We start from the raw sequence: 12280 nt of genomic DNA on the forward strand, positions 1-12280 counted from the left end.
ACTTGCCCAGCCCTGCGATTTGAACCCAGGTCTTTCTTACTCCAAGTCCAGCGATAGAACCCTTCCTGCTGTCTGAGGAGGTTCTTTCTAGTTCTAAATCCTCTGATTCTATAACCATTTGCTTAGTCTCTTTTCAAGGTCTTACTGACATTTGGTCAGCCACCTCGAGAGGTCTTAGTCCCATGCACATTGCTATCCCCTTTCAGTTTTTAATCTCGAGAGAGCCTCTCTCAAGGTCCCTCATGACTCAGCCTTCTCCTGTGGCTACCATTTAGAGGCCTTTAGCATCATGGTCTCTCCTGGCCTCAGTTTCCTTCTCTGTAAAACGAAGCAGTTGCACTACATTTTTATGACTCCCCTCTTACTCGCCTTCCCTTTTCCACATCTAGTCTCTATTCCCAGAGCATTCCCTTCTCTTCCTCCTTTCCAGGCCGCTGCTCCTCCCCCGCCCAGTGGTTCCCGCAGCCCCCTCCAGCTCTCCCCCTCTTCCCGCTCCTCCTCCTCTTCCACCTCCTCCTCCTCATCCTCCTCCTGCTCTGTAAGAGACTAGGTGGGGGAGGGAGGCCGGGAGAGATGGGAAAAAGGAGGGGGAGACTCCGGGAGTCCTCATTGGTCCGCCGCAGTGCCGGCGCCCCCTTTTGATTGGCCTGCGGGGCGCGGGTCTGCAGGGTAGGGTGCGGCTCGGAGGCCCCACCCCTAGACCCTCCCCGAGCTGAAGACAAGGAGGAAGTGGCTTCCCTTTTCCCCGCCCTCGCCCGCAGCCCCCTCCCTCCCGGCTGGCTCGGCTCTCGGCTTGGCGGCGGCGGCGGCGGGAGCGGGTAGGTGGAGGCTGCGCCGGGTCGGGGGGCTCTCCCCTCCTCCCACGCCCCCTTCTCGGGGCTCCGATACCCCCCCCCACCCCGTCCCCATCCCTGAGACCCTTCTGGAGGAGCTGCTGGGCCGGGCGGGACTGGGCGGGGTGGGCTGAATCCGGGCCCCCGGGGCGTGACCCGAGGCAAGACGGGGCTCCCCCGGGAGGCGGGGAGGGCGCCTCCGGCGTGATCAGAGGCGGGGAGGGGGCGCCCTCGGAGATTAATCCGAGACTGGAAGGGGGCGCCCCGGGGAGGCCGGGAGGGACTCCCCCGGGGCGTGACTAGGCGGGGACTGGGCACCCCTGGGTAGAGGGGAGGGGGCGCTCCCAGGGCGTCGCCCTAGACTAGGAGGGGGCGCCCCATGAAAGAGGGGAGTGGGCGCTCCCGGGGCGTGACGTTAGGCAGGGACGGGGCGTCCCCGGGAGGCGATGAGGGGTCGCTCCCGGGGCGTGACCTGTGGCGGGGAGGAGGCGCCCCTAGGACGTGGGGCCGGGGCGAGGCCAGAGGGGGCAGGGGGTGCCTTAGGGCGTGGCCTGTGGGGAGGGTGCGACCTCCCAGGATCTGTCTTCAGGGGCCCTTGGCTTTGGGGAGGCTCTACTCAGAGCTCCCTGGGGCCCCTTGGGATGAGACTGAACACGTGGGTCCTGGACAGGGGTGGGGGAAGGTCCCCATGTGATGAGCCTCCTGGGTGAAGTGGTGGGGCTGGCTGTATTCCTCCGAGGAAGGACTATCCCCCTTAGGTGGGGATGATAGGGGTGGAGCAAGAAGTCTCACACATCTTGGGGCTAGCGCGGGGGCAGTCCGGGGACCACATCACAAATGTGTGATTTGACATTTGGGCACTAATTCAATTCAATAAACATTTATAATACGCCTGCTCTGTGCCAGTTACTGTGTTAAGCGATAGTAGTCTTCTCGGTAGGATTGGGGTTTGGGGTTTCGATTACGCCCCTTGCCTTTAGGACGTGGGCAGTGATTTTTTTTTTTTTTGTTCGGGGAGAGGGTATACTCGTTAACTGCGAGCTCAGTTTTGCCCTCCAGGGAAGTACCTTGGGAGACAGGGACACCTCGGGGACTTTATTCCAGTAAAGGAATGTACGGTTGCTGCATAGACTTGGCTTCTTTTTGGGGAAAGCAGTGATTTGCCCTGGGTTTTTTTTGGGGTTGGGGAAGGGATAAGCTGCTGACTGAATTTCACTCTTGGTAAAGTTTAATGTGGCTAATTTTCTTCTGGAAAAACCGCTCCTTTTTTTCTTCCCCTGGTCTAGTTACAGTATCACTCTCCCTGCGGTTGCAGTCCTTGGCGGTGTGTTTGCCTCTTGTGTGTGTGTCTCCCGCCCGTTTCCTTGCTTGCTGCACTTTTGGCAGCTGTCTGTACTCTTTCCCAGAGATGGTTGTGGCATTGCATCAGGGGGTATTTGTGCTTGTAATTTGGTCATCCGGCCCAGGATAAGGGAGAAGCATTTGCTACAGATTCCGGCTCCCATCCTGCTCACCCTCCCCCAGGCTAGTGAAAAATGGGTGTGGTGAGTAGATACAGCTGACTCCGGGCCTATAGGGTAACACTGCCCAGTCATCAGCCGAGAAAGATTCAAACACAAGTAGCTGCAGCTATTTTTATAAATGAATCTTGAATCCAGGCTGAGGGCTTGGATTTAGGGGGACCAGTTGTCATACTTAAACAGTTATAGGTTGCCTGTTTAGTAGAAGAGATACTGAGTTGCTAAGCAAGATGAGACCCAGCAAATAGTGTCTCTGATAACTAGATTTCTCCTTTAATATCTTTGGTCTCTTAGGGTTGAACTACCCTCTCTATTTTGAGGCTTTCTTTAAATTTATGAAGTTTAATGTCCCATTCAAGTTAACATACTTAATTTGTTGGGGGGTGGAGGGGAGAACCAAACTTTGGTAAATTTTAACTACAGTTTGAAAAACTTCACAAAGTTTTTTAAACAAGTCATTTTGTGGGTTTCTAATCCGATCTAACCAAACTCTGTAGAGACTGATTTATAAATTAGAACTTCTGATTTGTTGTCTTATGATAGGAGGCATACCTGTCAGCAGTGGGATTTATGTACTAATAAGGGTATCTCCTTAGTATAATCAATAATCAGAAAGTTGTTTGATGAGAATGGAATTAGAACAGAGGGAGCCGGCTGTCCTTAAGGGATATTTTCTTTTTTTTCTGTTAAAAGTATTTTATTATTTTCCAGTTACATGTAGAGATAGTTTTCAACCTTTGTTTATATAAGATTTCCAATTTTTCTCCTCCCCCCCTCCCCTAGACAGTAGGTAAACTGATATAGGTTATATATATAATATATATAACATTAAACATTTCTGCATTAGTCATGTTATAAAAGAAGAATCAGAGCAAAAAAGGCAAAACCTCAAAAAAGAAAAACAACAGCACCAAAACCAAAAGAAATAGTGTGGTCCAATCAACATTCATATTCCTCAGTTCCTTAAGGGATATTTTCATCTATCTGGTAGCTTGGTGAGTCATACATCTCCATTAGAGGAAGAGACCTATAACACAGGAATGCTTGGGTGTTTGTTGGTCAGGGTACCATCTCCTGGGAACACTACTGGGAAGACACAACTTGCACAACTCACTTTTTTCCCAGATGATGTTCAGAGGAAGGTAACTATTGTGGTGAAAGGCCTTGAAACCATGGGTCAATTGAAGGAAATGGGGGATGGGAGGGGGAGGAGAATAATTTGGAGAAGAAGAGATTTGGGGACAGGGTAGAAATGGACATTATATTTGCCTTTAAATATTTGAAGCAGGGTTGTCCTGTGGAAGAAGGATTAAATTTGTTCTGCTTAGCCCAAGAGGGCAGAATTAGGAGCAATGAGTGTAAATTCTAGAGGCAGATCTCTTTTCACTGACTGTAGTCTTTCTGTAATTGTTAATATTAAATGTGATCTTAGACTTCACATTTTTAATATCAAGGACAAAAAGGTTGATTTTTAACTAGACAGTTGAGTGTATGGGAACATCTTGATACAGGAGGGCATTTTGACCGCTTATTTAACTTGATCATTTTGAAAAGGAAACCAAATAAGTCTCATTGGTTTCATATTATTCTCTTTGTTGTGCTGCTTCTATAAAAGATTAGTGTCATGCTTACTGCTGATGCTAATTGTGTTTAGGACAGTGAGAGCAGAGGAGGGATGGTAACAGCTTATTTGAGATATATAGGTAGATTATACTCAATTTTTTAATTCTCTAGGCTAATTTGCTGGTATAAATGTTTTGATTGAGTATTATAGAACCTGTGTGGAAATTTCAAAGCATAAGAGTCAGTCTAGTTTTTTGATAGTGCAAGCTTAAAATGATATTTTTGCCACTCTCAGTCGGTCTCTGTGATTCTTTAAGAGTCCAAGTTCATTTATAATGTCTTTTAGGAGATAATTGATTTTCATAACTTTTACCCTCTTGGGGATTAAATTGTCATATATTGCTGTTTGTTTTTAAAGCACTTTGCACTCATTAATTCATACAAATCTTTATGATGTAGAGATTTTTAATCTGTTTTTCAGCCAAAGTAGAGAGGTTGAGATAACTTGTTCAAGGCCAACAGTGAAGTCTGACTACAACAAAGATTGGTGCCTTCTCAGTCCTGTGCTTTATTTGAGGCATAGCAATCTCTTCTGTATCAAATAACTGAACAAGTCAACATTGTCAATATAGATAAGGTCTCCCTTCCTGGTGGGATAGGGTCTTTCAACTACAGGAGTTTCTGGTTTTCAGCCAAAAGGTGGGTTGTTGTTTTTTAAAGTTAGCTTAAGAGTGAGAGTAAGCAGAATTCTCATTCTGAACTTTTTCCTAATAATAAATGTTGAATTCATAGAATCTTAGAGTTGGAGAAAACCTTAAAGATTCTCTTGTTCAACTCCCAGCTTTGGTTTGAACACCTTCAGTGACAGAGAGCTTACCAATGAATCATTGCAGGCTATTCTATTCTCACATAGCTCCAAATGCTAGGCTCTTTAATATGTTGACCTAAAATCTATTTCCATCACAGATTCTCTTTGTAGATTGGTCTTAGTTCTGCTGTCTGAAACTACATGTATATGTTTTGGGGTTTTTTTGGGGTGGGGCAATGAGGGTTAAGTCACTTGGCCAGGGTCACACAGCTAGTCAACTGTCTGTGGCCGAATTTGAACTTAGGTCCTCCTGAATCCAGGGCGGGTGTTTTATCGACTGCGCCACCTAGCTGCCCCTGCATGTATTTAATCTTTTTACATGACTCATTTTCACATATTTGAAGACCAATCAAGTTTCTCATATGCTTTCTTCAGGCTAAACATTTTTAGTTTCTTTAACTGTTCTCATGATTCAGTTTTGAGACATTTTGGTTGCTTTCCCCTCCACATCCTTCTTCAAGGATAGTCCCTATACCTGAACGCCATGCTCCCAGGACTGGTTTGACCAGTGTAGAGTACATTGGGACCACTAGGTACATTGTTCTAAATAGCATACTTAACACAATTAATTTTTGAACTTAAGGGTGGGACTTTATATTGGTTCCTATTATATTTCTTGCTTTTTAGTTTTGGCCCATTTTTACAAAACTATGAAGATTGTCTTTTGACTTGATGGCATATTGTTCTTTCCCCTCCTTTCCTTCATCTCTGTAAGGCATTAATATTTTCACTTTCACTTTTGTTAGCCTGCCTGAAATTTCACCAAGGAGATGTTATCTTGGGTTGTCAATAGTAACTTTTTTTTTTTGGCGAGGCAATTGGGGTTAAGTGACTTGCCCAGGGTCACACAGCTAATACGTGTTGGAGGCCGGATTTGAACTCAGGTCCTCCTGACTCCACAGCTGGTGCTCTATCCACTGCGCCACCTAGGTGCCCCTGTCAATAATAGCTTAATTTTATATATCACGCGAAGGTTTCCAAGTGCTTTTATCACAACAGCCCTGTCAGGTAGGTAGTTCAAGTGTTATCTTTCCCATTTCAAAAAGAGAAAGTGAAATGTCTGATTTCATTTATGTGGGAACTCCTTTTATTAATAAAGAACAAGAATGGTCCATGACTTAGTAGATAAGCCCTAGGGAGTTGCTTTAGAGTTGGAATAATTTGAATGATTTGAACCCAGACTAATCTGACTGAAAGACTAACAGTCAGTCCACTATTGTTTATTAAGTACTTACTGTTTGATAGGCACTGTGCTGGGCATGGGAATACAAAGACAAAAAACCCCAGACTTTGCCCTCAAGGAACTTACATTTTCTATACTCATAAACGCACACATACATGCATGCATACATACATAAAGTATAGTAAGCGCATTATTTGGGGGAGACACTAGAAATTGGGGGAATCAGAATAGGCTTCTCAGAGAAGATGTCTCGAGCCTACTTTTGAAGAAAATGAGGGATTCCAACTTGTGGAGATGCGGCAGTACCCACAGTGACAGAAGTTGGAGTTGGTAGGGTGTTCAGGAATAGACTGAGGGGTGCTCAAAAGGTAGGATGGGGGCAGCTAGGTGGCGTAGTGGATAAAGCACCGGCCCTGGATTCAGGAGGACCTGAGTTCAAATCCGACCTCAGACACTTGACACTTACTAGCTTTGTGACCCTGGGCAAGTCACTTAACCCCACTTGCCTCACCAAAAAAAAAAAAAGTAGGATGAAACCAGGTTGGGAAGGACTTTAACTTCGATTGGAGTTTGTTCTTGATTCTAGAAGTAGTCTGGAACCACTGGAGTTGAGTGATTGGGACAGTGACACGGTTGGATCTGGGGTTTAGAAATAGCACTTTAGCAGTTAGAGACTTGAGTCTGGGAGACTAAGTTATCGAAGTAGTCCATGTATAAAGGGAGATGTACCTTGAGATAGGAGGCAGCCCAAGGTAGGTGGGGGGACTGAGGAGTTGGATTATGGGAAGGGATCAAGACCAGCAAGTGTGAAAATCCTAATGACAAATTGTGATGTATTAGAGGCAAGACTTGAACTCAGGTCATCCTGGCTCCGGGGTTGGCTCTTTATCATATATACAATGCTGCTGCCTTCCCTTTTTTTTTTTTGAGACAATTGGGGTTAAGTGACTTGCCCAGGGTCACACAGCTAGTAAGTGTTAAGTGTCTGAGGCCAGATTTGAACTCAGGTCCTCCTGAATCCCGGGCCGATGCTCTATCCTGCTGCCTTCCTTTTGCAAAATAGCCCAGGTTTCTAGAACCTTGAATGCAGATGAAAAACTCTTGAGGTTTTTAGGATCTCCCATTTTTATGATAATGCTTCAGTGGGAAAATTTCCTCTGAGTTCCAGAGTTACAAATTGGCTAAAAAAAAAAGAAAACAACCACAACCCTTTTTTAATCTGAGGATTCAGTTTACTTCAGTTTATGTAAATGATAAACTTGAATATGCTAGTTGGTTAACTTGGTGCCTGAACTCCCCTTTTAGGTTGGAAATCAGGTTTACCCATCTTCTTTTTCCTGCTGGTCACTGAATAAATCACAGAGAAACAGGTCTAACAGACCACTCCTTGTTTTCAAAGTCCAAGATTTGACCTCCTGTTCTTTTCTGACCTTTGGCCTGCCCTGACGCTAGTAGGCATTAAAAAAAGACTGCTTGGTTTTCGAAAAGCATTACTGCCTTCCAGTTCCTATTTAATCTGGTACTTTTAAAATGATCTTTTTATAAAAGATTATTCTTCTGTGCACTGGTCATATTCCAGAGGCAATAGAGAATAGCTGATAGTAGATCTCAGGGGCCCACATTAAAACTTCTGTATCTTGTTCACTGGCTTTTATAAAAACCATTCGATACCATTATCAGTCTTGGGCCTTGGCAACTGCTAAGCAAATTTGTGAACTTTTTGGAATAGCTAAACACCTTAAGGCTATTTATTACATAATTGTGTATTCAGGGTAAACTCTATTCTGTACAAACTATTCCTTGTTACCACTAAAATAAAATAGGTTTATGTGACAAAAATAGCATTTTTCAGTCTTTTCCACAAAGTTCAGCTCCAGGATGCAAATAAGGGACCCAGGATATATTTTGGCCCTCCAAGGAAATTTTCTGAATAAATATTTGAAATATGTTAGTTGCCAGATTTTTTGGAGTTGCTGGATATTAATCATTGTTAGCTTGTTTTATGACATTTCCATGTTCTTGTCAACTCTCCCTCTTTGCTCCCCTCCGAAAAATACTATCTGGCATGTTTTTATTGTTACAGATTCAGAGACCTTTAGCTTTGCAAGGGACCTTAAGTTCTAGTCAGACACCATATTTTATATCCAAAGAAGTCAATTAAAGCAAAATAAAAGGTTTTGTAATTTAAATTTATAGTCCATGTGGTTTTGCAAAACCAGCATTGAAAATCATCTTTCTAAGAACATCAAAGGTCCTGGAGACTGCAGTATAGGAGTAAACACTCAGATAAATGTTGAGCATCAGCTTGGCCTCTTCAGTGAAGCTTGAAGAAATCTGAAATTGAGTTTGAAGAAGCTCTTAGGGCTACCCCAAAGGGGATCCTCGTTGGCAGCAGAGAGGTAGGAGTAGTTACTGAGCTTAATATCCAGCCAGCCCATAGATTGAGAATGGTGTGTGAGATGAGAACAAAGTAGAAACCCAAATCAGGAGGGCCATGGGTCCTTTGAGATTCCGGGGCACAGAATGGAAGGCATTTGCCTGTGCGCATCAATCTTGAGACTACTTTGAAGGCCTGTAAAACACTGCTAACGACTGTCAGGATTAGAAGCCCTGAACTTGGCCTAGACATTTCATTTGTTTTTGAGGAGCAGTAATATCAGTGCTTTATGCAAGCATATTTATAATTAAACAGCAAGATGAGATCTGGAATGTAACTAGTCACCTAGGCCTTTGCAACACGACTCGATTAGGGTGAACATGTACTGAGAAGGGCTCACAGCAGGTTAGCCGTGCAGCTGTTGTTTGGCTCACAGAAATGGGGCAACTGCAAAAGGAGAAGGCAGGAGGAATGCTTGAAGGACATTCTAAAGCCCAAGTTATAATGTTGTGACATAGCTTCTGACCACTGCACAACAGAGGCCAGCAGAATCTAGCATTAAGGGAAAGGGTGGCTCATTGTCAAAGACTTTGGGCAAGGAGCACAAGAGCCACTTGCCAAGTGAACTGACTTGCAAAGATTCACTGCAGCTGCACATTAAAGGATGATCTCTTGTCTGTAATGGGGATCTCACTCAAACACAGGGATTGCTGTCTGTGACAGATAACTTTTACTGTGAAAGACAATCATGCCTACATAGATCTTAAAAACTTTTCTGGAATAACTCTTGCCTTTCTGAATGAAGCACTTCTGTTATGTTAGCTACTTGATAAGTTAGTTAAATAAAGGTAAGCAGACAAAAGTTAACTGAAGGAATCTGATACTGAGTTTGAAGAAGGCCGCTCTTAGGGCTACCCCAAAGGGGATCCTCATTGACAATAGAGAGCTAGGAACAGTAGTTGGCTGTACTTCATGTCTAGCCAGCCCATGGATTGAGAATGGTGTGTGAGATGAGAACAAAGTAGAAACCCAAACCAGGAAGGCTTTACTCTACTCTCTTGTACTTAACTTATCAGAGCTGTACCTTGAATTTGGTCATGGAAGGTGAAATTCCTAGAATTGTGTCCTTCAAGGCCTAATTTAGATACCACCTCTTCATTCCTCTTTGTGGTTACGTTTTCCCCCTACCCCCAACCCACGCTCCCAGGGCGTGATAGCTTCCTTCTGAATGTCTCAGTATACTTCTCCCAATATTTCTCCTATGCATGTTCGTGCTGATTTGTATTAAGATTATTTGTGTGTGAGAGCCATTTCATTTGGCATCAAAATGAAAGCTCTTTGAAGTCAGAGCCATGTTTTCACTCATTGCAGTACATAATTGGTGCTGGATAAATGTTTATTTGATTGAATTTTCCTTGAATTGTAGAAAACAGCACTATAAAGAAATGACTTATTTGTACAGATGAGGGAAGCTGAGACCTAAGGAGGTATGGTTTAATCGAGATTACATAGTAATTTAGCAGCAGTCGTTATTAGTCTTGTTACTTTTTTCGTTATGCAATATTAGATTAAATTAAATATTTGAGTGCCACTAATGACTTAAGCTATGTGCTAGGTGCTTCAGAAGACACAGAAGAAAATACCCAATATTCAAATCAGGATTTAAGATAGTAGATAATTAAGTGTTTTGAGAGATATAGAGAGGAAGATCTTGTGGAGAAACTGAGGCTTTGATAGAAATAATTGGAAACAAAGGATAAATAAATAACGAGCTCTGGTGGAGGAAAAGTCTGAGTATTTCAAGAGGTTATTAAAAGAGAGTCAAGCATTTTAAAAATGGAATAATAATAGGGTTTAGGTAGTTTTTTAATAGAATACATATTTGATATTTTAGCAGTTATTTGTCCTATTTATTTATTTATGTATGTATGTATGTATGTATGTATGTATGTATGTGTTTTGCAGGGCAATGAAGGTTAAGTGACTTGCCCAGGGTCACACAGCTAGTGTCAAGTGTCTGATGCCAGATTTGAACTCAGGTCCTCCTGAATCCAGGGCCAGTGCTTTTGTCCTATTTATTTTCAGCAATAATTAAGTCCATAGTATATGCAATGACGGGTGCCAGGCACTTGGAAAACAAAGGCAAAAATGGCTGTAAAGGATTTAAAATTGAATGGGAAGTAGAGGAAGTAAAGACAAAGAGTCTGGTTAACTTTTTTTTTCCTAGTGGTTTAACCATGAAAGGGAAATTAAATGTACCATGATAGCTTGAAGGCATGGCAGTTTTCAAGTGAAGATTTTTCTTTTTCCTTTTTTTTTTGGTGAGGCAATTGGGGTTAAGTGACTTGCCCAGGATCACATAGCTAGTAAGTGTTAAGTGTCTGAGGCCGGTTTGAACCCAGGTACTCCTGACTCCAGGGCTGGTGTTCTATTCACTGCACCACCTAGCTGCCCCGGTTAAAGTTTTTTTTTTTTGCGGGGCAATTGGGGTTAAGTGACTTGCCCAGGGTCACACAGCTAGTAAGTATTAAGTGTTTGAGTCAGGATTTGAACTCATGTCCTCATGAATCCAGGGCTGGTGCTTTATCCCCTGCACCACCTAGCTGCCCCCGGCTAAAGTTTTTAAAAGGCATAAATAAAACATTTGTTTTTTAAAAAGGAAAGGGGGGGCAGCTAGGTGGTGAAGTGGATAGAGCACCAGCCCTGGGGTCAGGAGTACCTGGGTTCAAACCGACTTCAGACACTTAACATTTACTAGCTGTGTGACCCTGGGCAAGTCACTTAACCCCAATTGCCTCACTAAAAAAACAAACAAACAAGCAAAAAAAACTTTAGCCACTTTCTGGTTGTCCCCCTTCTCAAGCTGCCCATCCTCCTTTGTTTTTTTTTTTTTCATCCTCCTTTGTAATAAAGAAGTCTTGCTAAGCAAAACAAATCAGAACATTGGCTGTGTCTGAAAATGTATATGTCCCTTACTCTGCAGCCGAGGTCCACCATCTTTCTCCTAAGAGGAGACATTTATATTTCACTATCTGGTTCTGGAGTTAACAAGATTGATCACGGTAATATCTTCTAGTATTGTTTTCTCTTTTGATATTGCGGACATTGAATGTTGGTTTTTCTTATTTCATTTTGTGGTGCTCATTTTAAGTTTCTTTGAATTATTCCTTTTTGGCACAATAATCTGTTACATACATGCAGCACTTAATGAGTTTCTAATTGATGAATATCCACTTTATTTTCAGTTTTTTGCTTCCAAAAGTGCTCCTGTAAGTATTTTTGTTGTTTTTTTGGCCAGGCAGTGAGGGTTAAGTGACTTGCCCAGAGTCACACAGCTAGTAAGTGTCAAGTGTCTGAGGCCGAGTTTGAACTCAGGTCCTCCTCAATCCAGGGCTGGTGCTTTATCCACTGCACCACTTACCTGCCTTCCCCCTCCCCCCCCCTGCCCCCCAAGTATTTTTACATGTGTATAAGTGACTTATTGGATAGATTGCTAGACCTGGAATCAGGGAAGTCTTGACTTTATTTTTGTTTGTTTGTTTGTTTGTTTTTGCAGGGCAATGGGGGTTAAGTGACTTGCCCAGGGTCACACAACTAGTAAGTGTCAAGTGTCTGAGGCCGGATTTGAACTCAGGTACTCCTGAATCCAGGGCCGGTGCTCTATCCACTGCGCCACCTAGCTGCCCTAATGACTCTTCTAATATTCTTAATTATTTTCCAGAACAGTTGGACCAATTCAGCGTACTACCAACAGTACATTATTAGTTTGCCTGTTTTCCTACAATCCCTTAAACATTTGTCTGTTTTCATCTTTTCTAATTTTTATTAGGAATATGAGATGAAATTTCAAGTTTTTACAGTTTTCATTTCATTAGTGATTTGGAGCATTTTTCATATGGTTTTTTTTTTGTTTTTTGTTTTTTTTGGGTTTTTTTA

The 12280-nt window shown here is 43.1% G+C and overlaps 1 protein-coding gene across 1 annotated transcript in view; it reads left to right on the top strand.

The window, feature by feature from the left end:
* The first annotated feature begins 691 nt into the window (after positions 1-691).
* Positions 692-12280, top strand: part of MAP4 (microtubule associated protein 4) — a 238191-nt gene continuing 226602 nt past the window's right edge. The window contains 1 exon segment of the mRNA XM_043983254.1: positions 692-818. The gene's annotated coding sequence lies outside the window, so the exon portion shown is untranslated.

This window comes from Dromiciops gliroides, chromosome 1 (genome assembly GCF_019393635.1).
Source record: "Dromiciops gliroides isolate mDroGli1 chromosome 1, mDroGli1.pri, whole genome shotgun sequence".
In the NCBI taxonomy this organism is placed as follows: Eukaryota; Metazoa; Chordata; class Mammalia; order Microbiotheria; family Microbiotheriidae; genus Dromiciops; species Dromiciops gliroides.